Source organism: Schistocerca piceifrons, chromosome 7 (genome assembly GCF_021461385.2).
Source record: "Schistocerca piceifrons isolate TAMUIC-IGC-003096 chromosome 7, iqSchPice1.1, whole genome shotgun sequence".
Taxonomy (NCBI): domain Eukaryota; kingdom Metazoa; phylum Arthropoda; class Insecta; order Orthoptera; family Acrididae; genus Schistocerca; species Schistocerca piceifrons.
The window spans coordinates 145,262,420-145,284,532 of NC_060144.1; positions in this window are offsets into that span (position 1 = coordinate 145,262,420).

The following is a 22,113-nucleotide window of genomic DNA, read 5'->3' on the forward strand; positions in this document are numbered from 1 at the left end:
TCGCCCGCTGCTTGAATACTGCTCAGCAGCAAGGAATCCGTACCAGATAGGGTTGATAGAAGAAATAAAGAAGATGCAACGGAGAGCGGCGTGCTTCGTTACAGAATCATTTAGTAATCGCGAAAGCGTTACGGAGTTGATAGATAAACCCCAGTGGAAGACTCTGCAGGAGAGACGCTCAGTAGCCCGGTACGGGCTTTTGTTGAAGTTTCGAGAGCATACCTTCACCGAAGAGTCAAGCAGTATATTGCTCCCTCCTACGTATATCTCGCGAAGAGACCATGAGGATAAAATCAGAGAGATTAGAGCCCACACAGAGGCATACCGACAATCCTTCTTTCCACGAACAATACGAGACTGGAATAGAAGGGAGAAACGATAGAGGTACTCAACGTACCCTCCGCCACACACCGTCAGGTGGCTTGCGGAGTATGGATGTAGATGTAGATGTAGAAGAGCCAAAATTTTCTGGAAGGAGGTTCAGAAAGTCGATGTATGACGGAGATTTTCGTCTTATGTTATTTCTTTGTGTTAATTTGGCAATATTTGGTTAATTGTCTTTGTTTCCAATGCTAGGTTATTATTTGACTTGATTTAAATAATGAAAACTGCACCAGGTACTTATTTTTTGATGCTTGGCACAACGCGTTTCGAGAATTTATTCTCATTTTCAAGTGAATTTGAGCAATTGTTTACATGAGTTTATTTGGTGATGTTTGTATGTGTGATTTTCTGCTTCTGTCGCGTCTTTTTTAAGTTAGATCGTATTGTGCCTGTTCCATTACACAGATTATATGTGTAAGTGATGATTTGCATGTGTGTGATAAACTGTTATATGTGTAAGAGACGATTTGCGTGTGTATGGTAATCTGTATAATGGCGGAGGCACAATACGTTCTAACTTCAAAAACACGCCAGAGAGTCAGAAAATCACACATGCAAACCACACTAAACCCATTCATGTAAATAAATGCAAAAATGCACTTGAAAATAAGAACAAATTCTCGAAACGCGTTGTGTTAACCATCAAAAAATGAGTAATCGGTGCAGTTTTCATTGTTTAAGTCATGAATGACATAGCTGCAGGCTTTCCTTGAATATCTAATGTGATGAACTAAATTAAGTTATTACGTAAGTACTGACCGATATTTGTTCACATAAACATGAAGTGTTAATGAATGTATCCTCTCACATAATATTTTGTTTGTAAATGTATTTTTTTTTTTTTTAGAAATTTACACAATATAAGTTTTACGATATATGTCCTCAAGTACTGTGTCCAAGTCAAAGGTAATACCTGTATTTAGCAATCGCGGTAAGAGACAGTTTATAGTGAGGTGAGCTCATCGACGGGTGAGCAGTCCAGCGACACGTAAACCACTTAACATAGGCGGCTGGAAACGATCTACAGCCAGAGCTAGGAGTATGGAGTATTATAAGGGAACTTGTCATGACGTCATAAAATTGAAGCTGATGTCCGCGTCTCAGCTGCTTCAAACATTAGCTTCTGATGGAAGTGTTATGACCAAAATGCCACCTTGCACCCCTACCGGGCGTACCAATGATGCTGCTTATAGTCAAAATAAGTGGTAATCAACTTGGTCTCTACTGCCCACCAATGGGTTTCCAGCTTTCATGATGGAAGATAAGGGCTTAAAAAACAATTCCCTTCTTTATAAATCACCTTCACTGTGGAACCAGTTGGCGATTAGAAAGTTTTACTTTTAATAGAGATACAAAAGTGGCTGGAAGGTAAAAAAATTGACTCCGCCTGGTCTAAAGTGCAAAGGGAACAATTTAATTCGTAAGTGGATTGTTCAAACGGTATTTACGTTTATGGGCATAATTTTTGTTTGCGCTGAAAACTGTTACGGTAATGGTTTCGTTTCTGTCGTTCGCCTTTAGATATCCTACCAGTCTAAAAATCTCTGGGTGAACGATGTGAGATGGAAAATTGGAAACCGAACAATAACAGCAAAATACTGTATATTCTCTGCATTTTTGTTTGAATTTTGTTGTGGGGTTTTTCTATTATTTTGGGTTTATGTCCGTTATTATGAGCCTTGTTTTAATTAATTTGATTTCATTGTCTTGGTGTGTGTCACTCATTGGTATTTCTAAATTGATGTTTATGGTTACTGTTGCAAATCTTCAGATCAAGAAAGTTAATGCTTTTATTAGTTTCATGTTCTACTGTGAATTTAATATTTTTGGGCATTTTGCTTAGGTCTGTTGCTGATGTATCAATTTCATTGTTTGTACCATCAAAAAGCAAGATTGTATGATCAACATATCTTCTCTAGTAGATTATTTTGTTTGAGATGGGCTGGTTGGTTGAGAAGAATTATTGTTCTATATGGTTGATGTAAATATCAGCCATTATCCCAGCTAAGCTACTTCCCATTGCCAAACCATCATGTTGATAGTACAGCTTGTTGCTGAAGCTAAAGTAATAAGTGTAATTATTCGTATGAGTTCATAGATCTTTGCAATACCAATTTTCTTATAGTTAAGCAGATTGTTTCTTATAATGTTAATAGTCTCTTTGACAGGTATGTTTGTGTATAGGTTGACTATGTCTAGTGATACTAATGTAGCTGTTGGTGGGATATGGTTGTCTTTAATTAAGCTTATGAGTTCATGTGTGTTATGTATTGTGCACTTATTTTCAACTGTGCAGTATTTGTTAATTTTGGTTATGAACCTTTGGCTGTGCACTCAGTTTTAGTACTGAGGGATTCATCGTTATACAGTTACGTACTTCATATTTGTTATATTTGTTCAGTAAAAAGTTACAGTAGCTTACAGAGTTTAGTTTGGAATTTTATTGTAGGATCTGACCTGATTTCTGTAATATTGTGCTATGGAAAAATTGTAATGTTTTCTCTACGTATTCTCTTTCATGCATTACGATTAAAGAATTTCCTTTTTCGGCCTTTACTATGAGTGCTTTACTTTCGGAGAGTTTGCTGTTAATATTTTTAAAATCTTTAAGTTCAATGTTTTGGCGGGTGTTATTTGTTAGTAGTTGTTTCAGTATCAGTATATTTGCCTTGTATGCAAGTGCATTTTTCTCACATGTGTCTAGTTTTGCTGCGTCTCATGCAAGTTTTGTGCAGGCTAAGACATTTTTAACACTGTGATTATTGGGAACTGCTGCGATATCTAATAAAGTAAGTTCACAGTTGGTGAGTTGGATGTCAGTTGTATTAATTACTCTGTCAAAAAATTTGTGTTGGACTGACTGTTTATATTTATCCCGCTCGGATTTGTTCATTGATTTTAATGCTTCTATTTTCTTTTGGTCTTTGGATAAGATAGTCTTTTGTTCTTTATCTGCTTTGTTGTCTACGTGCTGCGGATTTGTGAGAATTGTGAGGGTGAGAAGCTGTGTCCTAGCTGCTTTTCCAAACATATAGCAACTTTGTAATACTGCGATATATCATATCATCTTTGACACTCACATGTTTGTAAACACTATGTATGTTTCAAACATGGGTTGCATGCTAGAAGTCTGTTCTGTGACTAAGATGAAGTACTCAGTGACACAAATCTACGTATGCAACGATAGAAATGTGATGGAAATGCATTCAGTGACAAATCTGAAGCGCTCAATTCTGCAAGCTTCTCTTTGCAATGTTGTGAATGCGGCGAAAACTACGAACGTTGTCTGCTGGACGAAAACTATGAAAACATGTACTCCAAACCGACATTTCACGTGAGTCACATCCCAACGCAAATCTGCAACTCAGTCCTCTTTGTGACATGCTTACAATTATGTACTATTTAATTTTAGGATAACTAATCAGTAAAAAAACGCAGCACATGTTGTAATGAAAGCATGAAAGCCGTCTGACGACGAAGCGTAATGATTTGAAACCGGTAATGATACCTTTTGAATAAAGGACCTTAAGATAAATTTGTGGCTGGTTTCCATCTAACACTACCAATATTTGTCTTCAAATAACAACCATGGTCTCCAATCATGTCATCATATGACAAAATCAAATGAAGCTTACCTCGTCAGGTGATGAGAAATACACATGCTTTCAAGAAATATGAAACTAACCAGATGAAAAGTCTCTTAACATTAGATTCAACAGAGAGTGTATGCAACATAAAATACTTCCGAAATATGTCAAAGTCAACTGCAGAACTAGAGCTGCCAGGTTAGCTAAACAAAAATGTAGGAATTTTTGGCTAAAAACAGAGATACAAATGCAATGTCGTTGCACACGTAAATTTCTATCTCTGAGCATTTCAGCTTAGTCACAGAACAGACATCTAACATGCAAGACATGTTCAGCCTTACAAATCTCACACATCCTACAGCACGCAGACGATAAAGTAGATAAAGAACAAAAGATTATCTTATCCAAACACAAATGACAAATCGAAGCCTTAAAATCTATGAACAAATCCAAGTGGAATAAAAATAAACAGTTAGGACAACACAAATATTTTGACAGAGTAATTAATACAACTGACATCCAATTCACCGACAGTGAACTTACTTTATTAAATAAAGGTCTGAAACACAATCTTGCAGCAAATCTCAATAATCACAGTGTTAAAAATGTCATTGCATGCAATTCTTAACAGAAAACTGTCCGAAAGTAAAGCACTCATAATAAAGTCCGAGAAAGGAAATCCTTTGATCGTAATGCATGAAAGAGAATACACAGAGAAAACCTTATAAATTTTCCATTGTGACAATATTACTGAAATCAGGCCAGATCCTACAATAAAATTTCAAACTAAACTCTGTCAGCTACTACAAAACTGTAACTTTTTACTGAACAAACATAACAAATACGAAGTACGTAACTGTATAACAATGAATCCCTCAGTACCAAAACTACGTACACATCATAAAGTTCATAAAGAAAATTGTCCCATTTGCCTGATTGTTAACTCAAGAAACAGCCCTGCATACTTCATAAGTCATAATCTGAAAGACCTCATTACCAAATACATTTGAAAATAACTGCACCATACATAACAGAAATGAACTTATAAGCTTAATTAAAGACATCCGCATCCCACGAACAGAAACATTAGCATCACTATACATAGTCGACCTATACCCGAACATCCCCATCAAAGAGACTCTAACATTATAAGAGACAATCTGCTTAAAAACACTACTGGCCATTAAAATTGCTATACCAAGACGAAATGCAGATGATAAACGGGTATTCATTGGACAAATATATTATACTATAACTGACATGTGATTACTTTTTCACGCAATTTGGGCGCATAGATACTGCGAAATCAGTGCCCAGAACAACCAACTCTGGCCGTAATAACGGCCTTGATACGCCTGGGCATTGAGTCAAACAGAGCTTGGATAGCGTGTACAGATATAGCTGCCCATGATGCTTCATCACGATACCACAATTCATCAAGAGTAGTGACTGGCGTATTGTGATGAGCCAGTTGCTCGGCCACCATTGACCAGAAGTTTTCAGTTGGTGAGAGATCTGGAGAATATGCTGGCCAGGGCAGCAGTCGAACGTTTTCTGTATCCATAAAGGCCGGTTCGGGACCTGCAACATGCGGTCGTGCATTACCCGGCTGAAATGTTTGGTTTCGCAGGGACCGAATGAAGGGTAGAAAAAATGGTTCAAATGGCTCTGAGCACTATGGCTCTTAACATCTGAGGTCATCAGTCCCCTAGAACTAAGACCTACTTAAAAATAACTAACCTAAGGACATCACACACATCCACGCCCGAGGCAGGATTCGAACCTGCGACCGTAGCGGCCGCGCGGTTCCTGACTGTAGCGCCTAGAACCGCTCGGCCATTCCGGCAGGCTGAATGAAGGGTAGAGCCACGGGTCGTAACACATCTGAAATGTAACGTCCACTGTTCAAAGTGCCGTAATTGCGAACAAGAGGTGGCCGCGACGTGTAATCAATGGCACCTCATACCATCACGCCGGGTGATACGCTAGTACGGCGATGACGAATACACGTTTCCAATGTTCGTTCACCGCGATGTCGACAAACACGGATGCGATCATCATGATGCTGTAAACAGAACCTGGATTCATCCGAAAAAATGACGTTTTCCCACTCGTGCACCCAGGTTCGTCGTTGAGTACACCATCGCAGGCGCTCCTGTCTGTGATGCAGTGTCAAGGGTAACCGCAGCCATGGTCTCCGAGCTGATAGTCCATGCTGCTGCAAACGTCGTCGAAGTGTTCGTGCAGATGGTTGTTGTCTTGCCAACGTCCCCATCTGTTGACTCAGGGATCGAGACGTGGCTGCACGATCCGTTACAGCCATACGGATAAGATGCCTGTCATCTCGACTGCTAGTGATACGAGGCCGTTGGGAACCCACCAATTGCATATTCCGCTAACAGTATTTGGATCGCAACCAACGCGAGCAGCAATGTCGCGATATGATAAACCGCAATCGCGATAGGCTACAATCCGACCTTTATCAAAGTCGGAAACGTTATGGTACGCATTTCTCCTCCTTACACGAGGCATCACAACAACGTTCCACCAGGCAACGCCGGTCGATTCCTGGTTGTGTATGAGAAATCGGATGGAAACTTTCCTCACGTCACAGCGCGGGATTAGCCATGCGGTCTTGGGGGCTGCCTTTATGGACTGTGCGGCTTATCCCGGTGGAGGTTTGAGTCCTCCCTCGGGCATGGGTGTGTGTGTTTGTCCTTTGTATAATTTAATTTAGGGACAGATGGCCTTAGCAGTTAAGTCCCATAAGATTTCAGACACATTTGAACATTTTTTCCTCATGTCAGCACGTTGTAAGAGTTGTCACCGGTGCCAACCTTGTGAGAATGCTCTGAAAAGCTAATCAGTTGCATATCACAGTATCTTCCTCCTGTCGGTTAAATTTCGCGTATGTAGCACGTCATCTTCGTGGTGTAGCAATTTTAATGGCCAGTAGTGTAAAGGAAATTCGTATTGCAGAGATCTATGAACTCATAGAAATACCTACACTTATTCCAGAGCATAATTACTTTAGCTTCAGCAACAAGCTGTACCATCGACATGATGGTTTGGCAATGGGAAGTAGCTTAGCTGGGATAATGGCTGATATTTATATTAACCATATAGAACAATAATTCTTCTCAACCAACCAGCCCATCTCAAACAAAGTAATCTACTACAGAAGATATGTTGATCATACAATCTTGATTTTTGATGGTACAAACAATGAAATTGATACATTAGCAGCAGATCTAACCGAAGTGCACAAAAATATTAAATTCACAGTTGAACTTGAAACCAATAAAAACATTAACTGTCTCCACCTGAAGATTTGCAGCAGTAACAATTAACATCAATTTAGTATGTACAGAAAACCTTCACTACAGACGTCAGTATTGACAACTTATCATGCCACCTTCGCCAACAAAAAATGGCATACTTCAGAGTCATGGTACATAGAGTAAAGAAGTAGAAATGAGTGACACAGGCCAAGAAAATGAAATCAAATTAATTAAAACAGCGCTCATAATAACAGATATAAACCCACAATAAGAGAAAAACCCCACAACAAAATGCAAACAAAAAACATAGTTCCACTAAAGAGCAACACGCGCAACATCCACTCCAAGCCAAATCAGTGTGCCACAGATGCCAAAGCTAAATATGCTGCCCTCCCATACATAGGCCCTTTATCATACCAGACAGTAAACTTATTTAAAGAGAAAAATATCAAAATCAGCTCTTCCACAAATAATAAATTACAACAAAAACTAATCCATGATGTAACCTCCTCCAAGAACCCCTACAGTAAATCAGGAATATACACGCTCAAATGTGATACATGCCCAAAATTAGACAATGGACAGACTGGCAGAAGTCTTGAAGTTAGATAGAAAGGCTTGGCAACTTGAATAAATCAGCATTTGCAGCCCATATTGCCATAGAAAAGCATTCAGTGAGAAACATTCAGAACAACTTAAAAATTTTACATCTATCAGAAAAGGGAGCCACTATGAACATATTGGAAAAAATAGAAATACACACACACGTAAACAGTATCCCAGGATATATCCTTAATGAACAAACTGAACTGGCTAACATGGCTTTCCTGAAAAATTTCCAAAAATTAAGTTCCACCCTCCAAAGTAAATAGTATTCCTACACCTATCTGCAGATCAAAGTAGCAAATTTATGTGTTACTACAATTCTCATGATGCTAAATGTAAATGAATGATGTACTGTCTTACCCATATATATAAGTAATCAGTAAAAACCGCAGCACTTGTGTTAATGAAAGCATGAAAGCCGTCTGACGACGAATCGTAATGATTCTAAACCTGTAACGGTACCCTTTGAATAAAGGAACTTAAAATAAATTTGTGGCTGGTTGTTGTCTCAACACTATCAACATTTGTCTTCAAATAACAGCCACGGTCTCTAACCATGTCATCATATGACAAAATTGCAATTTTATGTCTGTCCTCTCGGATGCTAGCCGTTCTGGGCTGCTGTGTTCGTGCAAGGCGTTGTCTGTTGCATTCCTGTGCCACCTGTTTCCATATTCCATAATAATTGTGGGAACAGGACCAATGGGAGCAGCTATATCACGCCATATGCCACAGTCCTCTCGCCGTCGAATTTCGATACGTGAAGGCAAATGTTAAGACACCCAATATACTTTGTTAACCTACTGCCGTCTGTCTTAGCAAACTGTTGTGTGATACTCAAATAAGCTGACACCTCAGTACCTGCTAAGAACTCAGTTTGATGATGACATATTCTTCAGTACCTTCTTAGAATTAAATCCGATGTCGGAAAAGTTAAATTATTGTCTTAGGAACTGAGAGCTAATTAAATTCTCCCTATCAGTACACATTCATTCAGGCATACCACAAGTACATCAGAGAAGCCTCTTTCTTAAATCAAGCACCCATTATTAAAAACAGTGGACGTAGGTATAAATTACAATTAAAATTTGAGTCTACTGTCAATTACATGTGATGAATGTATGAAAGTCGTTATCACTACGTAAATAAGTTTTTATGTAGTGTATCTCACCGTTAAGTTGTAACTTTTTATCGTTCAGTCTGAAACCAAAGTGTATGAGGCATCACTACTCTCTAATTTTAGAAACCTCCTGCGCAATTGATTTCCAATATGAATAAATTTCACTGAAAATTTGTGTAACCAAGACCTGTCTTCAAAAGTTAGTTCGATGTAATATAAAAATTTTTGACTGGTGTCTGCTCTTATAGTGAAAACGGAATACTGCCGTAAATAAGAGTAAGCACCCTAGTAGATAGATTTCTTTTGCTCGAAAACCCGCACATTAATTTTTGATGTGACTGCACGCATTATCGCACTGCCCCTTTCCAGATATTCGATATTTCTAATTTTGTTCTCAAACTCAAGTGTCTACGTTATATTTTTAACTTACCATTGACAGTTCATCACTTGCCACTGTCTGAACACAGATTAGCTCTTTCTCTGACAACATTATTATCCTTTGATGGCAACTATTTCTTTAACCTCCTTCCACCAGAACGTTCCAGTTCAATGTTCATCAATTACTAACTTCTCGTACGTGGATGATATCTGCCACTAACCCTTCCCATACCATCTCGGGCTCATCTATTCTCACTCGTTTTTCTTCTTCATCAAATACTTCTCTCCATCCTTCAGCCTTCAGATCTATTCTCTTTCTTCTATACATCCACAGTTCTTGTTTACTTAAAATACGCGATGGTCTAACATAAAGTTCAAGAAACGACTCTGAGGCATCGACATTACACAACGACCTAATGACAATATGTACTGTATCTTTCAAAATCAGTTTTACTTTGTCCTAAATAGTTAAAATACCTCTTTTAACATTTTTCGCCCCACGTTCCAGCCCAAATACCGCTACACAGAGCTTTCTTGTACCTAGTTTCATAACATTACTCCTAAGTGACACCCAATCCAAGTAAATGGACATACCACGTATGCAAGTATTCTTTAAATATTACAGCATACAAGTTTTACACTGAGGTGACACAAGTCACAGGATAGTTGGTTGGTTGGTTGGTTTTGGGGAAGGAGACCATACAGCGTGGTCATCGGTCCCATCGGATTAGGGAAGGATGGGGAAGGAAGTCGGCCGTGCCCTTTCAGAGGAACCATCCCGACATTTGCCTGGAGTGATTTAGGGAAATCACGGAAAACCTAAATCAGGATGGCCGGACGCGGGATTGAACCGTCGTCCTCCCGAATGCGAGTCCAGTGTCTAACCACTGCGCCACCTCGCTCGGTCACAGGATAGCGAGAAGCTCATATACAGATGGCGATCGCGTACACAGGGAATAAAGGGGCACTGCACTGACGGAGTGTCATTTGTATTCAGAGGATTCAAGTAAAAAGGTGTAACGTGATTACGGCCTCATGACGAGAGTTAACAGACACTGAACGCGGAATGGTAGTTGGTGACAGAGGCATGAGACACTTCGTTTCGGGAATCATGAGGGAATATTCCGAGATCCACGCCGTTAAATGCCTGCCGAGCATGCCGAATTTCAGGCATTACCTCTCACCACAGACAATGAAACGGCCCACAGCCTTCACTTAACGACCGAGAGCGGCGGCGTTTGCGTAGAGTTGTCAGTGCTAACAGACAACCAACGCTGCGTGAAATAGCCATGGAAATCAATGTGTGACGTACGACGAGTCCGTTAGGACAGAGTAGTGAAATTTGGCGTTAATGAGCTACACCATAGACGACCGACGCGAGTGCCTCAACTAAGAGCGCGACGTTGCCTGCAGCGCCTCTACTGGGATCTTGACTTCATAGGTTGGACCACAGATAACTGGTTAACCGTGGCTTTGTCGGATGAGTCCCGATTTCAGTTGGTAAGAGCTGACGGTAGGGTTCGAGTGTGGAACAAACCCCAAAAAACCATGAACACAAGCTGTCAACAAGTCACTGTACAAGCTGGTGGCGACTCCGTAATGGTGTAGGCTGCGCTTACATTTAATGGACTGGGACCTCTGGTCCAGCTGAAGGGATCGTTGACAGGAAATGTTATGTTCGGCAACTTCGATACTTTTGCAGCTGTACATGAACTTCCTGTCCCCAAACACCGATAGAATTATTATGAATGACAGTGCGCCATGTCAGAACATTCCGGGCAATTGGGGAGAATTATTTAGTCACCCATACCGACCGACATCAATTCCATCGAACATTTATGAGATCTAATCGAGAGATCAGTTCGTGCACAAAATCCTGCACCGGCAACATTTTCGAAATTACGTAAGACTGTAGAGGCATTAGGGTTCAATATTTCTGCACGGGAGTTCCAACGACTTGTTGAGTCCGTGCCATGTGGAGTTGCTTGCTGCACTACGTAGAGCAAAAGGAGGTCAGACCAGACATTAGGAGGTATCCCATGACTTCTGTCATCTCAGTGAATATAATAATGTATTCATTAACAATTCACAACTGTGTGAAAAGAAATATGGTAATAAATGTGAAAGGGATAGATGCTAGAAACAGAAATGGAGGGCAATGAAGGTCATAGATCAAAACAGACAAGTACCGTACCTAACAAAAATATCAGTTTCAACACGAAGCGCAACACAATCCTCTCGCAAAAAACCAACATTCAAATGCTGCTTCGTATCTACTATGAGCGGCTGCTCTCAACATCTGCGTACCGAAGCACGTCCATTACAGTTTGTCGTTGATGCGCGTCACGTTGAATTGCAATTGTAACGACTAAAAAAGTAATTAAGGAGTCCCAACCTCTTCTCCTGCTTATTCCATTGACAAAATTTTGTAAGAAAAGAGATTTTATTCCTTTTTGACTGGTCGAGACCTTAAAGACCTAAATTGCATAGGAATGGTCCGTAATCACAATGTCTCGATCATTTCGATGTCAGACCTGCTAGCAATAACTGTTGAAGCTTTTGCTGTTGTGACATCAGACATCGGGAGGCAAGTGGCCACACTGCCATATAGAAGTGTAGCGTGCAAGAGTGCTCCAATTGTGCGAATAAGTGAGAGTACCCTGTCGCTACCTCCCATCCCCGTTTCTCAGCGACGGTACTGCCAGGTGGCAAGGTTTTCGTTCGCTCTGCCGGCTAACAGATCCGGTTGAGAGCTTAGTCCTTTTGGTGTTAAGCCGATACCAAAGCACAACAGTGCGATTGCCCTTTTCTGCAGTGTCACACGAGAGGCGTAATCTGTGGCACTTGTCATTGACCTTGATGTTGACGTACAATCGCTTCCCTCAACTGAACAGATTCTATTTACTCTTTTATGCCACTACTATGGATATCCATTCATATGGCAGACAGTGTCCAAAAATTAAATTAATTCGCTCGTGATCGCTGAGTGCATCCCACAAAACATTCTAATGAGTTATATGCCTCATTGTACCTTTGTAATGATACTTCATCCACCAAACAGTGGCTCTGAATTTGGGTGGATGAATCTTTTAACTCTCACCCTGCCACCCAGATTAACTTTTCCCCTTTTTTTCAAAAACTGGGTAAGGCAAATGCCGGGTAGTTCCTATGAAGTGGATTCTCCCGACCTGCTCCCGCATTTTTCTCCAATCCGAGTTCGTTCTCCTTCTCTGATGACCTCGTCGTGTGGAAAGTTTGTTAAGTCCAAATCGTGCTTCCTTCCTTCCCATTTCGCAATCGAGTTGTTGTTTCATTTATTTATCGTCAGGTTTTGGATGCTCCACTTCCTTGTACTCTGTACAAGAAAGTCTATCATTGCGATTCGCATACGCTTTAACATTGCCTTTGCTCGGTTCACTAACAAGCTTATTTTTCCAGTGGTTAACACTCTGTCTACCAGTCTGTGTCCTTCTACAGTGATATACTGTATTTCATACAGACATCTACATATTAATTCCTCTCCATGCTATACATCTGCACAAATACGTGCCGAACGCGTCTATCACTTTAGATACTTAAGGATATCAGTATACAGTCTTGAAAATAGATTAAACATTCGTTGCTAGACTCAGGAGCTGTTTATCCATGTGGCAAAAGCAATTTATTCCTCAGTTTTAGGGTCGCTGCTCCCCACTTATACATTTTTTCGTACAGAATTATCGGTTAGCAAATTTGAATTAACCACAATAACACTGTTGAGGATTATGTACGCATGATTGTACAGTATTTTTAAATCTCTGGAAACAGTAGTAGCGGGGTTTGAAGTATAAGTGTTTTACGAATGCCTGAAGAATGTATTCGAAGTAGTTCTATTTTTCTTGATATTTATATACACTCCTGGAAATGGAAAACAGAACACATTGACACCGGTGTGTCAGACCCACCATACTTGCTCCGGACACTGCGAGAGGGCTGTACAAGCAATGATCACACGCACGGCACAGCGGACACACCAGGAACCGCGGTGTTGGCCGTCGAATGGCGCTAGCTGCGCAGCATTTGTGCACCGCCGCCGTCAGTGTTAGCCAGTTTGCCGTGGCATACGGAGCTCCATCGCAGTCTTTAACACTGGTAGCATGCCGCGACAGCGTGGACGTGAACCATATGTGCAGTTGACGGACTTTGAGCGAGGGCGTATAGTGGGCATGCGGGAGGCCGGGTGGACGTACCGCCGAATTGCTCAACACGTGGGGCGTGAGATCTCCACAGTACATCGATGTTGTCGCCAGTGGTCGGCGGAAGGTGCACGTGCCCGTCGACCTGGGACCGGACCGCAGCGACGCACGGATGCACGCCAAGACCGTAGGATCCTACGCAGTGCCGTAGGGGACCGCACCGCCACTTCCCAGCAAATTAGGGACACTGTTGCTCCTGGGGTATCGGCGAGGACCATTCGCAACCGTCTCCATGAAGCTGGGCTACGGTCCCGCACACCGTTAGGCCGTCTTCCGCTCACGCCCCAACATCGTGCAGCCCGCCTCCAGTGGTGTCGCGACAGGCGTGAATGGAGGGACGAATGGAGACGTGTCGTCTTCAAGGATGAGAGTCGCTTCTGCCTTGGTGCCAATGATGGTCGTATGCGTGTTTGGCGCCGTGCAGGTGAGCGCCACAATAGGGACTGCATACGACCGAGGCACACAGGGCCAACACCCGGCATCATGGTGTGGGGAGCGATCTCCTACACTGGCCGTACACCACTGGTGATCGTCGAGGGGACACTGAATAGTGCACGGTACATCCAAACCGTCATCGAACCCATCGTTCTACCATTCCTAGACCGGCAAGGGAACTTGCTGTTCCAACAGGACAATGCACGTCCGCATGTATCCCGTGCCACCCAACGTGCTCTAGAAGGTGTAAGTCAACTACCCTGGCCAGCAAGATCTCCGGATCTGTCCCCCATTGAGCATGTTTGGGACTGGATGAAGCGTCGTCTCACACGGTCTGCACGTCCAGCACGAACGCTGGTCCAACTGAGGCGCCAGGTGGAAATGGCATGGCAAGCCGTTCCACAGGACTACATCCAGCATCTCTACGATCGTCTCCATGGGAGAATAGCAGCCTGCATTGCTGCGAAAGGTGGATATACACTGTACTAGTGCCGACATTGTGCATGCTCTGTTGCCTGTGTCTATGTGCCTGTGGTTCTGTCAGTGTGATCATGTGATGTATCTGACCCCAGGAATGTGTCAATAAAGTTTCCCCTTCCTGGGACAATGAATTCACGGTGTTCTTATTTCAATTTCCAGGAGTGTATTACAAACTGCACAATACTTTGATTTACGCATGCTGTTCCGCTATCGTTTGCTGTGCTCTCTTACGTACATCCTCCAAAATATAAACGATACAGATAATTTACTTCCGGTAGCGTCCTAGTAATATCAAGGACGTGCTGCTGATTTTGCGCCTTCTCGTGACTCAAAGGCAGCGCTTTGCTAGTGCTGTGACTGATGCTATCAACTGGGTACCCGGAGGGAGCCCCACAGGACAGGACTTCGTGATTAGAACTGAGAGTGACTGCACCGAAAAAAATCTCTTCTCTGCTTCTGGAAGAATAATTGTGTGGTTTTATTACGTATATTTATTTATTTATTTACAGGTGAAGTACCGTATGACCAAATTGAGGAGCAAAGCTTCGAGGTCATGGAACGTGTCAGTACATGATATTACAACATAAAAGTAATAACATATAAAAATAAAACGTTTATGAACCCGAAAAAAGTCAGTCCATAAGTTTAAGTAAACGCAATCAACACTACAAAAGAATCAGCTTAATTTTTCAAGGAACTCCTCGACAGAATAGGAGTGACCCATGGGGAAACGTTTCAGTTTCGATTTGAGAGCGCGTCGATTATTGCATAGATTTTTGAATTCGAGTGGTAACTTATTGAAAATGGATGCACAATATACCGCACACCTTTCTGCACAAGTGTTAAGGAAGTCCGATCCAAATGCAGGTTTGATTTCTGCCGACTATTAACTGAGTTAAAGCTGCTTATTTATGAGAGTAAGCTAATATTGTTAACAAGAAATGACAGTAAGGATTTTATATATATATATATATATATATATATATATATGTACTTTGAGAGACGAATGTCAGAATACCCAGACTCGTTAACAGGGGTTGACAAGAGGTTCGTGAACGCACACCATTTATTGCCCAAACAGCCCGTTTCTGAGTCAAAAATATTCTTTTAGAATGGGAAGAGTTACCCCAAAATGTAATACCATACGACATAAGCGAATGAAAATAAGCAAAGTAGACTAATTTTCGTGTTGAACGATCACTCACTTCAGATACAGTTCGAATAGCAAAAATGGCAGCATTAAGTTTTTGAACAAGATCCTGAACATGGGCTTTCCATTACAGTTTACTATCTATCTGAACACCTAGAAATTTGAACTGTTGCGTTTCACTAATCATATACCCGTTCTGTGAAATTAAAACGTCAGGTTTTGTTGAATTATGTGTCAGAAACAGTAAAAACTAAGTCTTACTGTGATTTAGCTTTAGTTTATTTTCTACAAGTTATGAACATAGCTCATGAAGTGCACTATTTGAAACCGAGCCAATATTGCACACAACATTCTTTACTACTGCAAACAGACATACAGACATACTTGACAGTTACTCATAATACTAGAGGGCATATCATTCGTATAAATAAGGAACAGGTGTGGCCCAAACACTGATACCTGGGGCACCCCCTACTTGACTGTAGCCCACTCAGACCCCACATCACAACCATATCAACATTATAAATTATGATCTTTTGCTGTCTGTTGCTAAAGTAAGAGGTGAACCAATTGTGAGCTACTCATATTCAATAATAGTCCAACTTCTGGAGCAATATTTTCTGATCAACACAATCAAACGCCTTAGTTAAATCAAAAAATATGCCTAGTGTGCGAAACCTTTTGCTTAACCCATCCAGTACCTCACAAAGATAAGACAATATAGCATTTTCAGTTGTTAAGCGACTTCTAAAGCCCAACTGCACATTCGATAGCAAATTGTGTGATATAAAATGATCAATTGTCCTTAAATACACAGCCTTTTCAATACCTTTAGCAAACACTGAGTACATAGAAATAGGTCTAAAATTATCTACATTATCCCTTTCTTCCTTTTTATAAAGTGGATTTACTACTGATTACTTTAATCATTCAGGAAACTGACCGTTTCCAAAAAGGAAAAATTACAAATATGGCTAAATACAGAGCTAACATGTGTAGCACTGTACTTTAATATTCTGCTAGGCACTTCGTCATAACCATGAGAGTCCTTAGTCTTCAGTGATTTAATTACTGACTAAATCTCGCCCCCCCCCCCCCCCTTGTCTGTATCACAGAGGACTGTTTCAGACAACAATCTCGGAAAGGCATTTGCCAAGAAAGTTATATGATTCACTGTAGAAACTAAATTTCTATTTAATTCACCACTAATGGTCAGAAAATGATTCTGAAATACTGTACATATATCTGATTTATCAGAAACAAAATTATTTTTACTACAGACTCACTTTATATCGATGACCTTGTGCTGCTGACCAGACACTTCCTTCACAACTGACCACATGGTTCTAGTTTTATCCTGTGAATTAGCTATTCTATTTACATACCAGATACTCTTTGCCATCCTGATAACATTTTTAAGCAGTTTAGAATACTGTTTGTAATGGGCTACTGTAGCTGGATTGTGACTACTTTTAACATTTTGATTTAATTTCGACTTTGTTCTACATGATATCCTTATCCCACTAGTCAGGTACCTGGGCTGCCTATTACTGCTAGTAGCCCATTTACAACGTTCTAACGGAAAGTATCTCTCAAAGAGCATGGGAAATGAGTTAAGGGAAGCATTATGTTTATCATCTATATTATCAGCACTATAAACATCTTGCCACTCTTGTTCTTTGACAAGGTTTAAAACTCTCTATTGCTGTTGTATTAACTATCCTACATAGTTTGTAATTATATGTTACATTTGTTTGATTACAAAAGCCTTTTAGTGTTAAAATTTGTGCATCATGGTATGAAAATCGATTCACCCTTTTAATAACAGAATGCCCATCTAGTAATGAAGAATGAATAAAAATATTGTCAATGGCTGTGCTACCATTTCCCTGCACCTTAGTTGGAAGAAACACAGTCTACATCAGATCATATGAATTTAGGAGCTCTACTAACATCCTTTTCCTTGCTCCATTATATACAATATTTATACCGAGGTCACCACATATGACTCATTTTTTTTACTTCATACAAAGTGAATCAAGAACCCTTTCTAGCTTGAGCAGAAATATTCTGAAGTCAGAGTTTAGGGACCTATAAATAACAACAATTAGAAGTTTAGTTTCAAATAAATCAACTGCCCCTGCGCAACATTCAAGTGTCTGTTGAGTTCAGTGCCATGATACGTCTATGGACTCAAACGGAATACTGTTTTTATGTACATAGCCATTCCTCCATCCCGCAAGTAACTCCTTGAAAAACAGCCAGCTAATCTGTATCATGGCAAAGGAAGCCTCTGAGTCGTCAAATTACTTAAGTGGTGCTCCGATATACCAATAATTTCAGAGTCAACTTCTATGAACAGTTCACTAACTTTATCTCTAATACCTCTAATATTTTGATGAAATATGCCAGTTCTTTCCCTACTTGTAAACTTGACGTCCTCTGAAGGTGTGCCTTTAGTTACAGGGACTTTCTTTAAACAGTTACAGCTATCAGCTGACTTCAGTCTACATAACTGTCAAATATTAAATACTACCATAATGAGTGACATCCCCATCTAAACGAAGTTTCCTGTAAATAACACGATTGCTTACAGAAGCAGATACTGTCTTTCGACAGTCTCATCATTAGTACCAGATATCAGACATGTAAACCGAAGGCCGTCAGCAATTGACGTGGTGAACAGTACTCCACTTAGACAACTGTCTGATTACATAACTATTTGCAACTATACAGAAACGCAAAACTCTTTTTAAAAGAAAGTTCAACTAAAAATTTATGTCCATATCGCACGAAGTAAAACACGTTGGCCAGTTAGTAAGGCAACCAAATTACCACAATACTCCCAGTGTTTGACAAACTTTGTTTTGAGTCAACATTAGTGGTAATGTAGTTCATTTGGTATTGGTTTTGTGATCTCTTTTCATGATCGTTTTTGTAATTTTGGTTTCGGCCACACTGTGCCTTTACAGTATCTTTGCCTACCATGTTTCAGTGCATTTTTGTAAAGTTTTTACCTATACTTTAGTGTTTAACCTATTCAGATACAGCAGTGTGCTCACACTCCTCGGCGGATTTCACACTGTTACGTTTCCCGCTTCTATCAGCGAGCTCCCCGCGACGTTTGTGTTACAGTACTATGGAGTATGTAGCTAAACTTTATTCTGTCCAAAGATCTAGACATCAGTGCTGTACAAAAAGAGTTCAGTCTTCAACGAGAGCTATAGGTAATTCAATCAAAGGCAATGTTGACCCATTCTACTCAATTTAGTGCCTGCGTCGGCGGATTTGCCTATAATTCTTTTGATGCAAAAAATCTGATGCAGTGATTTCCTAATTGTTACCACTTGGATCAATGAAAACAGGAATAAAAGTATCCTGGCCGCTTAGTACAGTAGGTGCGTCATCCCGAAGTAGTTCGAAAATGTTGTTTCAGTTTTACGACGGGGAGACTTATTATTTGTAATCAATGATGTCCTTTCGTCGTGTTAATACAGCTAACACTGAACTGTGACAAGTAGTTTCAGTTTCTTGAGCAGTGTTGATTATGTTGCACAGACAATGGGTCAAACATCAATGTCCACAGCATTTGCTAGTAATTACATCTGATTAAACATCAGCTTAAAATATACAGTTAGCAATTATAATATTACAGTTGCACAAAAAAAAAAAAAAAAATTAGCTCGATGTGAATCCTTCAGACGCACAACGCAACTGTCCACGTTCGACTTTAAACCAGCCCTGATTACACTGCTCTCTGGGGGCTCAGTCACGGACTGATGAATATAAACATAAAATACACACTAAAGTGTGCAGGACGTTTACCAGTTGTTTTTCGTTGTTGTATGTGTGCATGTTTGCGTACTTGCATATTTTATGCTGGAAAACTGTCGTGCTTAAACAACATTTTAAAAGACCCAGAACAATTTTTCGTTTTGTTGTGAAATATGCGCTGCTGTGAAACTTCCTGGCAGATTAAAACTTTGTGCCAGACGGGGACTCCAACTTGTGTGCACTTCTGTGCAGTTTGGAAGGTAAGAGGTTAGGCACTGGCAGAAGTAAAGTTGTCAGGACTGGCTGTGAGTACTGCTTGGGTAGCTCAGTGGTAGATCACTTGCATGCGAATGGCAAAGGTTCTGGGTTCGAGTCCTGATCTGGAATACCTGTCCAGATCCGTCATGAAGTTTCATTTAGCAAAAGTACTTATATATCTATAACTGAAGTTATCATTTCAGCCAGAAATATGAAGTTACATCATACATCTGGTTCAGCGCAGATCTTGGTTTCATGCATTTTAATTTGTAGAAATGCTATCATAGAGTTTCCCTAATTCTCATGATGTGTAGTGTGGACATGCCTTCAAACCATCTGTTATCCACATATTCGGAGTTTTCACAGAAAGTCTCCGAAATCAGGATTTAACAACAGGCGTCTACACTACCCAACAGCATGAAATAGAGACTTTTCGCCAATGGATTCGGTTTCAGGAAACAACTTCTCAACGAAAGCTCTGAAGTATCGATTTACCAGTTTTATTGGTCATAAATTTCACATGTGCACCGAAAAAAAGTACCCGAGCGATGCCAAGTGTCCGAGCGCGGCAATAAAACAGATTTAAGAGCGAACAAGTGTCGCTGCCGTTAGAGAAAATGAACGAATGGCACGCTGCAAGGGCGCAGCATTTGGGATGAATGCGAATACAGATAAAACCGGGCCGTAAAACTCTATGAAAGGCGATTTGTATACAGAAAATGAATTCCCCAGTTACCAAGCTTCAAACCGACATAACGACCAATAAAACGAGGCATAAAGAGCCAGTGGACGCTCCTAAGACGAGTCCAAATGCAAGCAGTTGTGACAGAGATTATTTGTCCGCTTGTTATAGCAGATACAAGTGACAGAATAAAAACGAAACCGTGTATGAGACACGAAAGTATCATTCTGTGTTAGTGACTGCAGACAAACAAAGTCTTCCCCTGTACTCTCATAATCATACCAACAAATGTAGCGCACAAAGTCAAGCAGAGTTTAATTCAAGGAAGGTGCATTAAGTAATAACAGTGCAGAAATGCTCACAGGTCGTTTCATTAGTTAATGTTAAAGTGATTTTTTGTAATTTGTGTTTAATTGTTGATACGATGTTTAAAGATTATAGCTTGCACCCAAGATTGGATGGCGTAAAGATTAAAATATTTAATGGAAGAAGTATTTGCGTTGCAATACTCGACTTTTATTCCATCTTCCTTTCTCTGCTAATTAGGGCTGGGCAGACTGTAATGGAACTTTGTTAGTTTCGGCAGAATATCCCAGAGGACTGAGAATGAGACACAGGTGCAGTGGGGAATGTTTTGGAGGTATCTTCAAGTTCCAGCATTCACCTGTTAATCAAGGATAACTAATCTAAACCTTTCTCCGAACCAGTGTGACCCGCAATTTGTGCGTGTGAAAATGAATGTTCTTCACTATTTGGCAAACGTTATGACCACAAATTTAAGAAAGTCCGCCAGAGTTTATAGCTAACTTGCACATTACACAACACATTTCATTCCAGATGTTCCGGCGTAAAAGTCAAGCGCCGGCACGACGGTAAGTAACGGTAGAGTAGAGAGGGCTGTGAAGAAGACTTTAGGCAATACTACGATGACCGACCTTTCTCTAGAGTGACACCGAGAAGCAGCGGTCTCTAGGCGGAGAGAACATAAGCGAGGCGCCGCCTGGCCGCAGCTCAGTTGAAGACTCGCTCTTCTACGAGCTATACAGCAGCGACTTGCGAACTGTATTTTTTCACTTGTATTAACAGCTGGGTACACTGAAGAGATTTTCTTGTTATGTCTGTCACCCATTGCTTGCGACACACCATTATAAATTCTCAAAGTTAAATACTGAAATTAATCTCACTGTAAAAAAAATTATTATTACGATTTCCTTGAATTGTTGTCTGCCGAGCCGACAAAGTAGGTTTCCTAGGCACCCCGCATTCGATGAGTAGGCAGGGCACAATACCAGAGATGTGCCACGTTGTTTAATGCACTGATGAAGGTTTAAGGGGAGATGGCGCTGTATTATCTGTTCATTTTCTGAAGAGCCACAACGAAGCAACAGTGAACTGTCGCTGGTTCAATATTGGTCGAATGGGTTCAGGCTGCACCAAAAGCAGTTTTGGCGTAACCAACCTGTCGTAGTTAGCAGACGACAGTGTGTAGTACCGTAAACAACAACAGACTTACTTTAACATACAGAGCACGAAATCACAGAAATATTACACACATTCGAATTTGGTTTAAATGAGATACTCTGACAGAGCATTCACTTTGCTACAAAATACGTAGCAGTTACAGCACAAACGAAATTTGTTATTAAAGGTACACAAAAACCATTTGCTAGTGCTAAAACTACTTACTCGTATTTATCCTTACACGTTCCATTTCACTCACTTTAACAGGAGTAGTGGGACAAA